This window comes from Pinus tabuliformis, chromosome 1_2 (assembly GCF_031772625.1).
Source record: "Pinus tabuliformis cultivar Carrire ecotype Pingquan chromosome 1_2, CPIR1, whole genome shotgun sequence".
NCBI lineage: Eukaryota > Viridiplantae > Streptophyta > Pinopsida > Pinales > Pinaceae > Pinus > Pinus tabuliformis.
Window position 1 is genome coordinate 594,353,556 of NC_142298.1, and position 14,546 is coordinate 594,368,101.

A 14,546-nucleotide genomic window follows, 5' to 3' on the forward strand; every position below is an offset into this window, starting at 1 on the left:
GGCCGACTAATGCTCTTCCACTGGTAATTCTTAGTCCTCTGGTCTGAACTCCTAATTTCAGCTCCTGCCCTCCATCTCCGTTTTTTCTCTCCCCTGATCGGTTCAGATTAGTGATTTATAATGGCATGCTTGGCGGTGGCCACCCTCCTGCTTACGACCACCGCTCTTCTCCCTCTTGACATGCCTCCGCATGCAATTTAACTCACAGATCTTTTCTGGCAAAGGGCGCTCTGCTATAAATTCTCAGCAGGTTGGACGCGCCCCTTTAATGCTCTGTAATGAGTTTTAGGTAGGCTATCGCATAAGTATTTTCATAAGTCGAGCATATAAATTTACATATAATTTATAAAGTTCCATTTATATACTTTATAAAATTTATATTATAAAGTTCTATTTATATACTTTATAAAATTTATATTATAAAATTCCATATATATACTTTATAAAATTTATATTATAAAATTCAAGTATATATATTTTTTTGTAAATTTAATATATATATATATTATAAAGTTTAATTATATATTTTATAAAATTTTAACTTATATATGTTTATAAATTTAAATTGTATTTATAAACTTAACATATTTATTGCTTACATTTCATCACATCTGTTTTATTATAAAGTTTAAAACCTTATATAATGGATCAATTTAGCGGGGTCGTTACATATTTTGATGTAAAAGTATATCTAGGAATATTTTAGTGCATGGTTACTCATATTTAGACACCATGGCTAAATTATTTTTTAGATCCATTTAGAGGGTGGAAAAATATTTATTCCCCTCAAGTCTTTTAATTAATTTTTTTTGACAAATAATAAAATAAAATAATTAGCCAGAAAATTAATTAAATTTGAGTCAAAAAATTAATTTGAGAGATTAAATTCTCTCCAAGTGGAAAATCATAAAAAATTCATGGGTCCAAAAATAGTCTAATTTTAAGGGTCCTCCACAAAGGAAAATATCGATTTTTTAAGAGAAATTGACCCTTAGGACCTTGGTGGTCAAGTCAAATTAAATTTTTTGAGGATAGAAGTCCAAAATATTATTTTTAGACTAGGAAATAATGGGTTTTAATAGAAATTCGATTGTTTCCTCAAAATAAAAGGAATAAATTTCAATCAACGGAGGAGACCGAGTTATTTCAAAAGAAGATCGATGGGTGAGATTATTTTGATGAGGATCAATCCAACTAGCCGTTATTTCCACCTAGAGGGGTTTTCTCTCTTATTTTTCTATGTAAGGAAGCCTTTGAGCTCCTCACTTCAACTTCAATTGGAATAGTGTTGAAAATCTTTTGTATTGAGCAAGGCTCTATTGGATTTTGTAATAAAAGCATAAGACTTTGGGGTTCAATTCAGGTGTCTCTCACTTGCTGATCTGTGGTATGTGCTGGATGATTTATTTTTATATGCTTTGAGCTAATATATTGCATGATTATTATTTCAATTGTTGGTAGTAGGAACATCTATTAGCACAGGTATCTTGCTTTAGGTGTTGGGCTAGAGTAAGCACTTTGGGTCTAGGGGATCTGGCAAGTATCTCTAGGTTCATAGATCCCTTGTGTGGATCGAATCCCTCTTGATCTAATAATCTATTTTTTGAAGTGCATTTGAGCTATAGGTTGCTCCAGCCCTTGGAAACCCTAAGTTCACAAACTATGAAAGGATACCACTTTGTTTGGCTTCAGGTCTTAATCTAATGAATATTTGATGCAAGAGGGTTTTGCCAAAATTTAAAATTTATTCAAATTCTCTCATTTATTTACTTGTGCTACAAAGATTAATATGCTAATAAGAGCAATTTTATTTTGTAGATATTGTAAATATTTGTTAAATGATTTTTTGAATCTAACCCTTGTATTTTAACACTAACCCATTCGATCTATTTTGTATAGTATTGGGGTTTTTTAATTTTATTTAAATTTTTGTATATTTTAGGCATTTGGGATTTCTGTTTTTCATTTTGTACAAGTGATAGCTCAAGCATTTGAAGAGGAAATCAAATTTTTGGAGAGCCTTAGCCTCACTAACCTAGACAGCTAGTGTTTTTAACATTTCTAGGCCTCTAGAGAAGCCGTCCAGCCCAAAGAAGTAAGAGGTCCAAGTGTGAGGGCCTAATCCAAGGTCTTGAGGGCTAGATCTAGCCTTCCCAAGCTCAATTTGCCCAACATCTAGCTTAAAAAAGGAGGCCGCAGCCCTTGGAGGCATTTTTTGCAGTGATTGTTGAGATAAGAGGTTGAAATTTTGTTGTTGCACGGGTACTGTGTGGGTTTTTTGCCTCTTGGAGGATGGATGCACGCCTTAGAGGCCCTAATTCTCCTAGCCGTAGCCCTTTGTGGGCCTATTTTGCTAGCCGTAGGCATTGTGAGGCCTTTACTTGGTGGCCACAACCCTTTTAGGGCTTGTTTCCCTTAGCCACAGCCCTAAAGAGGGTTGTTCCTCTTGGCCACAGGCCTTAGAGGGCTTCTAGCCCTAGGCCGCAACCCCTTTTCCCTCCTTAACCCTAGAGCAGGCTTCATTAAGCCTTTGTCTCCTGGCCGCAGTCCCTTTTGGCTCGTTTTCGGCTTTGGCATTTGATTTTGTCACTAATACTTGTGTTTGCAGGCTTATGGTAAGTTTTTGGCAAGAGCTTGAGTTGATTTCCATATCATTTTTGCCACTAATCTATTGTGTTTCAAGCTAACACTTTGTTTTGCAGACCTATCTCTAGTTTGAGGAAGGATTTCAAGGGTTTGAGGTCTCATTAGTTGATCAATCAACCCTTGAAGCCCTAACTTCAGTCACAAGAGGGTTGATCTCTCATTTTGTGATTTCTATCAAGCTAATATTGGTGTTGCAGGTGTTTGAAGGAGTTTTAGTGCATATAAGAAGCTTATCTATCCATCCAACAAGGCCTCAAGGCCTAAGGGTTTGCCTCTTCTTTCCTATTCTCCTCTCTGTTTTCATAATCAGATCTGAAGTAGCTCTTAACAATGGTCTAATACCTCAATTTAATCATCTATAATAGCCCTAAGACACATTTAAGACATTACATAAGCTAAATAGACATTTGTGCTTTTCATTTGATAGCATTCTACATGTATCTTAAGGTTTAATATAATTTTCCTAAGGTCTGATATGAACATTTAGAAGTCTGATATATAAGTTAAGAGTGGTAAGAAAACTTATTTCAAGAGCGTAACATTTGTAAGAACTCTTTTCTAAATCTTGGGAACATTGCGATAAGGTGTTAAAGTGGTTGCTCTCATGAAAACTTGTTTATCTTTGAAATGGTAAAAGGAATTCTTGAATACTTTGATCTTGTTCTCTTTGCTTCTAATCACACATTGGGAAATCATTGTTAGCAATCTTTATTACCTAGCTGATTTCTGATTTCGCAACGCTCTGTTTTCTGATTTTGCAGCGCTCTGTTTTCTGATTTCCCAACAATATGTTTTTCACTGATATATGTGACATTGGCATAAAAGGAATCTAATAAGTTCTTGGAGTAATCAGAATTGCTAATTGGGATTGTTTATCTTACTTCACTTGAGATAATCATTGAATTGTTTACTAAGTGCTTCATCTAAATGCTCTCACATTGAATATCATTAAAAGTGTTGGATCTCAAATAATTTATCTTGTAGAAGTACTTGTTTCACTTAATAATCTCATTTGATCATTCACTCACATCTTGCATTTCATTCTAAGACTAGAAGTACAATTTTTTTTAAAATATACCTCCAAGCATAAGCTTGGTTGTAAGAAGATAGGACACCCTTTTTGACACAACTTGCGAAGTTTAGACCCTCATTTGTGGTTGACATAGGTGACCTTGTAGTTCTCTTGCGGGCAATCCCTTGTAGGAACGGAGGCACTTCGGTGTTTAGAACTCCACGGGAGGTATCATTAATGAGGTGTTAGCCTCCTTCCTTTGGATTTTTCTCTACAACCTACATTCGAGACTAACTTCAAAACAGTTGAGAGTAAAGATTCACCTAGATAGGACATTTAACTAAAATTTACCAAGATCCTAGATTTCGCTTAGATCTAGGTCTTGCACTTCATATAGGACAGATTTGCATCTTGCAGCGACTATTCATCCAGTAACTTGGAATTTAAATTCATATTGTGCAAGTAAATTGACTCTTAAGGCACTAGTCTCTAATTGATAATTTCAATAAATCTAATCAAGTGGTGCTTAAATAGTCATGCTTGCCTTTAATCTTAACCAAGTTGCTAGGCCATTCAGTTGTGTCTCCTTCACTTCTTCATTTCTTCATCCATAGGGACTACCTCCCTTAGTCTGCGTTAGGAGATAACTTAAACAGAAAGGGCAGGGATTAGAGTGACAACCCCTGTCTTGAGTGTTGTCGCATTCTTGTGTACAATTTGGGCGACAACAAATACCATGGGTTACGTTTTCTCTTAGTAAATTGCCTTTATAATATTCTCTTTTCTTAGTCGCTTGTAATTAATTAATCCCCGCATAGCCTATAATTAATTTTAATTTGTACCCTAGGGTATTGAGATGCTCTCCCTTTCTGATGCCCGAAGAAAGGGACATTACAATCCTCCCTTCATGAAATTGCTTGTTCAGAAGCAATCCATATGCCTATACTAGGATCCCAAACAAGTTTGTAGAATGCTTTAGCATATAACTTCCATATCATCTCAACACCGTTGAACTTGGTGCTACAACCACATGCTGCCATGCCTTGAAGTGTTGGAGAATGTAACTAGGTTCGGTCTTCATAATTGTACTTGAAGTCAAAATGTAATATATTTGTCAAAAGAATGCAAAAATAATTTTATTATTGATTTAATTCACTGGTTAAAGCATGGGTTTCATGCTTGGGTCAATTGTTATAGGTCAAACCTCCATTGTAGGCTTTAGGATTTCCTGAGTACCAGAGTTCAGTTACCAGAGAGAGAGCCAGTGAGATCGAAGCAGTGAGAGAGGAGAAGAGATAGTGAGGCTGGAGGAAACATTCAAGATCCAACGAGTGCAGTTGCAGAGAAAGGCAGAGTTTTCTTCGGGAAGCAGCGCAGAGGCAACGCATAAGCTTCAGTGAGCATGTTCGATTTTGCTGGGGTGAAGCTGGATTTCAGTTCCAGAGATCGGAAAGCATTTCCAAAGTGTCAGAGGACCAGTTTCCCAGTCAGCAGAAGGCTGGACGACTTGATCTTCAGTTGTTCCAAGCAGTGTGTGTAGAAGATTGTGCTGGCATGACGCAGTAGCTGCGCAGAGCTAGGAGGACGACTTGATTTTCAGAGAGTTGTTGAGTGCCAGGATTGCTCGGAGTGAGGGTAATTTACCTCAAGATATTTTTGCCAGTATTTTCTCTGCAGGATTGTGAATATTCGACATCCAGATTATTGTACTTAGATTTCACCGGCTGCTTAATAATAAAACCCTTAGCTGTTGCACCGATTTTCTCGAGTTGGGTATTTCCGGGGACATTTGTCCAAACATAATTGTGTTACTTTATGTGTGTGTGCTAGTATTTCTTCCAATGTTTATTTCTTATGCAATTTATTTGTGTAGGTTGCATTGTGATTGATTCAATATTTGCTGTAGCACATAGTAAATAAATTGTTAAAATTAATTTAACAATTAGTAGAATTATTTCTAGTTGCTGCAATAGGATTTAGGTCACTGAATTTTCACATGGTATCAGAGCATAGATGAGTAGGCAAAGTGCTTAGTAGCAAAGAAGGAGTTTCGCTGTTCATTGAGGGGCAGCAGTTCAAAACCCCCAGAGGCAACGTAGTCACCTTGGCTAAGAAGATGAATTCTTGAGGAGAAATTGATTTTTTTGAGAGAGGGACAAAAAAATTCGACCTCTCCAGATTGAGGGTTTGCAGAGGCAGAGGGAGCAACCAGTATTTTTTCGCAAAGCAGATCTCTAGCTGGATGCAGCAGTTGCTAGAGTAGAACTAGTGTCGGAAGGAAGAAGAGCACACATTGAGAGGGAAAATTTTCCGTAGGGAACTTCTAGTCTTAGGAAGTTCGAATTCCCTTACAGACCAGCAACGATTGAGTAGCAGCAGTGGTCGAGTAGCAGTAGTGGCCGAGTAGCAGCAGCGACTGAGTAGCAACAGTGACCAAGTGACAACAACGATCAAGTAGACACAATGACCGAGTAGCAGCAACGATCGAGTAACAACAACTGAGCAACGACTGGGTAGCAACAGCGGAGCAGAAAGGGAAGAGATTTTCGACATCATCTGAGATGGCCACTGCCGAACTACGAGATCAGGACAGGTGATGTAGGAGGTTAACGAAAATGGGGTGGTAGTCTAGAATTAGACCACTGGTTAACTTTAGAACCAATCAGCTGTGCTTTAATTATATTTTGTACGTGTATTTCCTCCTGAGGGTCCCACCTTCCTGACCAATCACCGTCGATCTTCTTTGAGATTTCACTCCTTTAGATCCAATGGATATCGTGTCGTTCACTCGCCAACTAGCCCAAACGATCTCCACCGTCGATGTGACCCGTCCAATCGAACGGCTATCGCACAATCTCACGCAGATTCTTGCACGACTGATATCAAGTCGAGAGCGCGTGAGAAAAGTAGTTTTCTCATGCTACATGTCGCCCGCTAAGGTTAATTGCGTGAAATTTAGAAATCCCGTTTATAGCTTTTAGGGCGTGCGAGATACCGCTTACCACTTTCCGTATACTACCCATGTGCTTAATTCATACTTTTAAGAAAGACATTTAAGGAAAGGTTTAACGCTTAAGCTCAATATTAACCCTTAATACTAATCGACTGTGATTATCAATAAAATGTATAAATAGAGAAAAATGCCCGATTAGGGTCCAGAACGCTGAAACACAGATACAAATGAATTTTTGCACCAGGATTAACACGCAACACCACACTTAATCATTTCTTCAATAAAATAGAATTTCCAGAGTCTTGGCCCTCTTGGCTCGATTACAACAGTTTGTTTGACCTCTGATCACTCTCCAACCCTATCTCTCACACACCTCTCGCTTACTTACTCTATTCTCGATCATCTAATCTCTTTGTCATTACATTCTTTCGCTTTTATGAATCAAATCCTATCTTAACTGCATTGACAACTCAATCTCTATTTTTATCAACTCAACCATTAAATCCCTGTTCTCAAGCTCTGATACACACCTATACTAATAACTTATCTCCTATTCTAAAAATAATACAATATTCTAGTTATTACAATAATTGGAGTAAAGATAATTTTCGAGAGATCCAACCCTCTCTACTAAGAATTGATTTTGACCACTCAGGTCAATGAAATTCATCTCTTGTTAGCCACACCATGTGAACATACAATCACATTGCTAGCTAAGTTCGGATGCTCCTGCATCAGACTGCCGGGGAAGAAAAGAATCCTTCGTCAAACTTTCAGGATTGACTCCATACTTTTGTAATTCTGCCGTTGTTATCCAACTGGCATCTTCCATTGGCTGTCCCCTCCATTTGATTAAATATTGAAAATAAACCTGTCCTCTGGTTCTTTTGGATACTCTTTTCTCCAAAATAGCTCCCACCTCTTTCTTGACTGTCTTTGGCATTTATTCTTCCCAATTTAAAGTTTGAACTTCATCTCCTGCAGGTTCCTTCTGTAGATCTGACTCTGTCTCATTGTATGGATACAAATCTGCAACATTGAAGATAGATGATATTCCAATCCCTTCTGGCAATTCAATTTTATAAACATTAGTTGAAAACTTCCTCACAATTCTGCATGGCCCTATCTTTTTCATCTTTAGTTTATTGTAAGTCCCAACAGGAAATCTTTCTTTTCTCAAGTATACCATCACTAGATCTCCCACTTGGAATTCTTTTTCTCTCCTCTTCATATCAGCTCTCTGTTTGTATTTTCCACTGCTTTCCTGCAATCTGTCTTTGACATCTTCTTGTAGTCTCTGCATCTGCTCTGCAAACTCTTCAGCTTTTGCACTTCTTGTCTCCTGTTTACCCAAATTTCTGAGTTCATACACACCTCTTGGATTCATTCCAAAAACAATCTAAAATGGACTCATCCCAGTACTTTGGTTTGGAGTGTCATTATAAGCAAATTCAGCTTGAGAAAGTGCTAAATCCCACTGCTTAGGATTGTTATACACTAAACTTCTCAATATGTTCCCCAAGCTTCTGTTTACCACTTCGGTCTGTCCATCTATTTGAGGATGATATGCTGAACTGAAACTAAGGTTGGCACCTAGTTTCTTCCAAAGAGTTCTCCAGAAATGCCCAACAAACTTTGTATCCCTATCAGACACAATACTTACAGGCAATCCATGTAATCTTACAACCTCTGAAAAACAGATTAGCAATGTGTTGCATCACTAGTCTTTTTACATGCAATGAAATTTGCCATTTTGGAAAATCTATCTACCACAACATAAATGGAATCATTCCCTCTTTGAGTTCTAGGTAACCCCAAAATGAAGTCCATACTAATTGCATCCCATGACCGGTCTAGTATTGGCAATGGCTGGTACAATCCTGTATTTTGGCTTCTCCCTTTAGCATGCTGACAGATTCTGCACTTCTCAACAAATTTCTTAACATCAGTTTGCATCTTTGGCCAATAGTTAAAAGCATTTACCTGAGCAAAGGTTTTGTCTTGTCCAAAGTGACCAGATAATCTTCCACTATGTTTCTCCTTGATTATGTTTTCCCTCATAGAACATTTGGGAATGCACAATTTGTTACCTTTAAACAGTAAACCTCCTTGGATAAGATAATCTAACCACTGACTTCTATTATGAACTATTGGATTTTGTACAACTGCATAAATATCTTTGAATTTTGCATCATCTTTCTACATATCAACCATTTCTTCAAATCCTACAACACCAACTCTTAATTCTCGTACAATGAAATTTACCCTGCTCAAAGCATCAACAACTTTATTCAACTTACGACTTGTGTGTTTTATCACAAAAGTAAAACTCTGTAAAAAATCTACCCACTTGGCATGTTTTTGGTTCAATTTTGGTTGGTTGTTTATAAATTGTAATGCATGATTGTCAGAATATAATACAAACTCCTTTGGTAGCAAATAATGTCTCCATTTTTTTAAAGCTTGCACAATAGCATAAAATTCTTTATCATAAGAAGAATACTTCTTCTTAGCTTCATTTAGTTTCTCACTAAAGTAGGCTATTGGTCTCTGTTCTTGACTCAAAACTGCTCCAATTGCAACTCCACTAGCATCAGTTTCAACTTGGAAAACTTTCCCAAAATCAGGTAAAGCTAAAACTGGTTTCTCTGTAATTTTCTTCTTCAGCAACTTAAAATTTCGGTCTGCTGCTTCTGTCCACTTGAATGGCTGATTAGTCTCTTTGATTGTTTCAATAATTGGTGCACAAATCTGACTAAAACTTCTGATAAATTTTCTATAAAAACTTGCAAGACCATGAAAGCTTCTTACCTCAAATATGTTTCTTGGAGTAGGCCAGTTCCAAATTGCTTGGACTTTCTCTGCATATTCCTTCAAGGCTTCATTCATTAATCTGATGAATGTGCTAGGTGCATTAGTGAGTTCAAAATGCATCACTAACCATTCATACAACCCACTATTTGTTTTAAATGCAGTCTTCCATTCATCTCCTTCTCTAATCCTTATTTGATGATATCCCCTCTTCAGATCTATTTTTGAAAAATACTTTGACTCACTTAAACAATCCATCGAATCATCCATGCGTGGTAAAGGAAATCTATACCTGATAGTAATCTTGTTTATGGCTTTAGAGTCTGTACACATACGCCATTCGCCACCTTTCTTTGGACTGAGTACTGTTGGTATAGCACATGGACTAAGACTCTCTTTGATTAATCCCTTATCCATCAGTTCTTGTACTTGTCTTCCAACTTCTGCATTTGCCTGAGGAGTTAACCTGTATGCTGCTTTGTTTGGCAAACTTGCTCAAGGTATTAGATCAATATGATGACTAATACTCATGATGGGTGGTAATGCATTTGGCAACTCATCCACAATAAAATCAACAAAATCATTCAACAAAGTTTTGATTTTTTCAGATAAATCATCTAAGTTTGTGGAAGTTAAAATTACCTTAGGTCTCCGTATGACAACAAAATGCATATGTTCATCCTTCTTGACTTCTTGTAGCAATTCTTTCCCACTCATCAGCATAACATTGTTTCTAGGCACTTCTTTGCTTGCTTCATCCTTCAATGGTAGCAGTATGTGTTTATTTCCATCCTTCTCCAGAGTGTAATTATTTCTTCTCCCATCATGAATAGATTTCCGATCAAACTGCCAAGGTCTTCCCAGCAACACATGGCATACATCCATTGGCATTACATCACACAATATCACATCCTTATAAGTACCAATTTGTATCTCTACCTTGCATTGTTCTGTCACAATAAGGTGATGTCTTTTTCGCAACCATGATACTTTGTAAGGAGTAGGGTATACTGTTTTTACTAATCCTAACTTGTCCACCATTTCTGTAGAAACAAGGTTATCAGTGCTTCCACTATCAATTATCACTTTACACCATTTTCCTTTGGACTTGCATGTAGTTCTGAATAAACTCTTTCTCTAAGCTGGTTCTCTTGTCTCTTTCTCTGCCTTAAGCAATACTTTTTTCAACAAGGATTCTCCTACTTCAGGTGATTCTTCCTTGTTTGCAATTTGAGGTTTTTCTTCCCTTGCCTCAACCACATTCACATTCCTCTGATTTGTTACTTTATTATGAGGACAATCCCATGATCCATGTCCCCATTCTCCACATGTGTAACACCGAATTTCTCTTCCTTGGCCTCTTCCTCTGGGTGCAAATCTTCCTCTACTAAATTCTCCTCTCTGTGGTGGTCTACTACTTGAACCTCCCGCTTCACCCTGAGGGTGCTGAAATCTTGATCTGGTAGTTCCTCTATCTCTTGCTGAACTTTTTCCTCTGTTCCTCTGATTTTTGCTTCCTCAACATCTTCTCTTCTGCCTTCAAAGCTGCTTGATAGGCATCTTCAATTGTCTTCAAACTCAACAAGCTGATTTCATCCTATATGTCATATCTCAACCCATTTATGTATCTGGCTACCTTTTCTACATCATCCTCTGCATGTCTTGCTCTAATGCTCAACTTATATAACTCTTCTGTGTATTCTTTGACAGTGGTTCCTTTTTGCCTCAAATTTTGTAGATGTCTGAAAATATTTAACTGATAATCTTTTGGCATAAATTTGGCTTTCAATATACTTACCATTTTATCCCATTGTTTGATCTTGGGTTTTCCCTTTCTCTCTCTGGATGTTTGTAATTCATCCCACCAGATAGCTGCATGACCCTTCAATCTGGTAACTGCAAATTTCACCTTCTTTTCATCATCAACCTCCTCATAGTAAAATACTTGTCTAATGAACTGATCTAGTCCATCAATTCTTCTACATTGAGATTCCCGTCATACAAAGGTATTTCCACCTTTGGTCTTCCACTTGCTTTGGCCAATATCTTGAGAACTTTGGCAGCTTCACTTTCATCCTCTTCTTCTTCCTCAGAAGATTCTTCTATAGCACTGTGATCTCCTTCATCAGGTGCTCTCCATTGTCTCCATCCTTGTACGCATATTTCGGATCTCATCCAGCAGAACTATATTCGCTACAGGTCTTCCCCGACCTATGCCAGCTCCTCTCCTCGGTGGCATGTTTACTGTAGCAAAACTTAATCCTTGCTCTGATACCAAAATGATGTAGGAGGTTGACGAAAATGGGGTGGTAGTCTGGAATTAGACTACTGGTTAACTTTAGAACCAACCGGCGGTGCTTTAATCAGATTTTGTACGTGTATTTCCTCTTGAGGGTCCCACCTTCCTGACCAATCACTGTCGGTCTTTTTTGAGATTTCACTCCTTCAAATCCAATGGATATCACGTCGTTCACTTGCCAACTAGCCCAAACGATCTCCACCGTCGATGTGACCCGTCCAATCGAACGGCTATCGCGCAATCTCGCGCAGATTCTTGCACGGCCGATATCAGGTTGAGAGTGTGCGAGAAAAGTAGTTTTCTCGTGCTACGTGTCGCCCGCTAAGGTTAATTGCATGAAATTTAGCAAACCCGTTTACAAATTTTAGGGCGTGCGAGATACCGCTTACCACTTTCTGTATACTATCCATGTGCTTAATTCATACTTTTAAGAAAGACATTTAAGGAAAGGTTTAGCGCTTAAGCTCAATATTAACCATTAATACTAATCGACTGTGATTATTAATAAAATGTATAAACAGAGAAAAATGCCCGATTAGGGTCCAGAACGCTGAAACACAAATACAAATGAATTTCTGCACCAGGATTAACACGCAACACCACACTTAATCATTTATTCAATAAAATAGAATTTCCAGAGTCTTGGCCCTCTTAGCTCGATTACAACAGTTTGTCTGACCTCTGTTCACTCTCCAACCCTATCTCTCACACACCTCTCGCTTACTTACTCTATTCTCGATCATCTAATCTCTTTGTCATTACATTCTTTCCTCTTTTATGAATCAAATCCTATCCTAACTGCATTGACAACTCAATCTCTATTTTTATCAACTCAACCATTAAATCCCTATTCTCAAGCTCTGATACACACCTATACTAACAACTTATCTCCTATTATAAAAATAATACAATATTCTAGTTATTACAATAATTGGAGTAAAGATAATTTTCGAGAGATCCAACCCTCTCTAATAAGAATTGATTTTGACCACTTACGTCAATGAAATTCATCTCTTGTTAACCACAACATGTGAGCATACAATCACATTGCTGGCTAAGTCCGGATGCTCCTGCATCAACAGGTTGGACGATGCTTCCAACTATGTCATCTGGAAGGCAAGGATGTCCTACCTTCCTGACGAATATGGCTTGAAGCCATATATTGATGTTGTGGTAGCTTCCCCCACGGATGTAGATGAGCTGAAGGAATACCGAAAGGAGATGGCGAGGGCGAAGAGATTGATCCTAGATGGTGTCCGAGATCATGTTGTATCACACATAGCGGCCAAGGAGATGTGGGATACACTTTCAACGCTATACCAAGGCACTTTCGAGCAGCGGAAGATGAAAAAAAGGGAAAACATAGACCCCTTCCTCACCAGGATTCAGGAGATCCGAGATCAGTTGTCAGCTGTTGGGGCAACGCCTCAACCCACAGAGCTAGTACGATTGGCTCTCAACAGTGTCTCAAAGGAGTGGCAGGTATTTGTCCAAAGTATCTTGGGTAGAGAAACTTTGCCAAGTTAGGACTTGATGTGGGTCGATTTGCAGTAGGAGGAGTTGAGACGAGCTCTTCTAAAGAGCCCCATCAATGGCAGCAGCAGTAGACAGAAGCAGGTGGAGGAGTAGAATGTGGCCCTCGCATCAAAGGGTCTCAGTTAGGGATAGGGGGAGAAAAGAAAGAAGAAGAAGGACCTGTCAAAGGTCAAGTGCTTCAGATGTGGTGAGCTTGGGCACTATAGTACCACTATCCTCTCAGGAAGAAGGACAAGGAGGAGAAGCAGGACCAATAGGTAGCTTCAACAAAGATCGATAGGCTTTCCTTGAGGATGGAGGAAGACTTTGCCGTGTTCGCTGATATACCCTAGGAGTCAAATGGGGTGACTTGGTTTTGTAGCCTCAGAATGCTACAGTTGGGCAGGATTGTTAAGGAGGTCCACCTCTTGAATCAATACCTTGCTACAGGGCCCATGATATTTTGTAACAGGATGGATCAGTGACAGTTGATGCTGTCAGATGCCAGAGTGACAAATGTAGAGTCTAGTAGTAGTTAGATGCTGAGGAGCACAGTACAGAGTTGGCAACATTGCAGGTGGCAGAGTGCAGAGTCAGCAACAATGCAAATACCTCAGTGATAGTGCAGATACTAGCAACAGTCAAAGACTCAGGTGACAGATGTATCATATTGATCACAGTTGATTTAGTATTTAGGATGCTTTTCAGTTGCAGATGTTGCAGTTGCAGTAGCAGCAGATGGAGAGGGAGTTGCAGTGCATATGCAATATTGGCAGCAGTTTTGTAGCGTCAACAACAACACAAATGCAACACATATTAGAGTTGCGCAGTAGTTGGTGGGCAACAATAGCTAGATATCAACATCATGACAAGAGATGATGCAGAGACAGGGTGTTGCTAAAGGGGGAAGCAACACTAGAACACATTTCTCGCTAAGAGGGAGTGTTTGTTTTTGCAACATCAGTTGTGTTCTAGCCTTGAAATTTTGTGGAGAGGCTAGAATACATGAGATCTCCAAAACCCAGAAATCGTTTCTGGAAATTCTGCCTAGAAATGACTTAATTAGATTATTAGTCAGTTTTTAATATTTCCTAAGTCTAAACTTAGGGAATATGACTAATTAATAAGAATTAATTAAGTTATGGTGTGAATCTTCTAGAAACTCACACAGATCGACTTCAAGTTAATCCTAGCCATAGATTAAGATCTAATCTTGGTCGTTGAAGTCTCAACAGAGGATTATAAGAAGAAGTCGATGGGGCTTGGAGAAGACACTTGTGCAGTTCGATTTCATGAGCAGATCGATTTCC

The 14,546-nt window shown here is 38.4% G+C and overlaps 1 protein-coding gene across 4 annotated transcripts in view; it reads left to right on the plus strand.

Annotated features, from left to right (window-relative positions):
* The window catches only part of LOC149207047 (uncharacterized), a 356,193-nt gene that overhangs the window by 92,881 nt on the left and 248,766 nt on the right, over positions 1-14,546 (plus strand). The window lies entirely within an intron of this gene.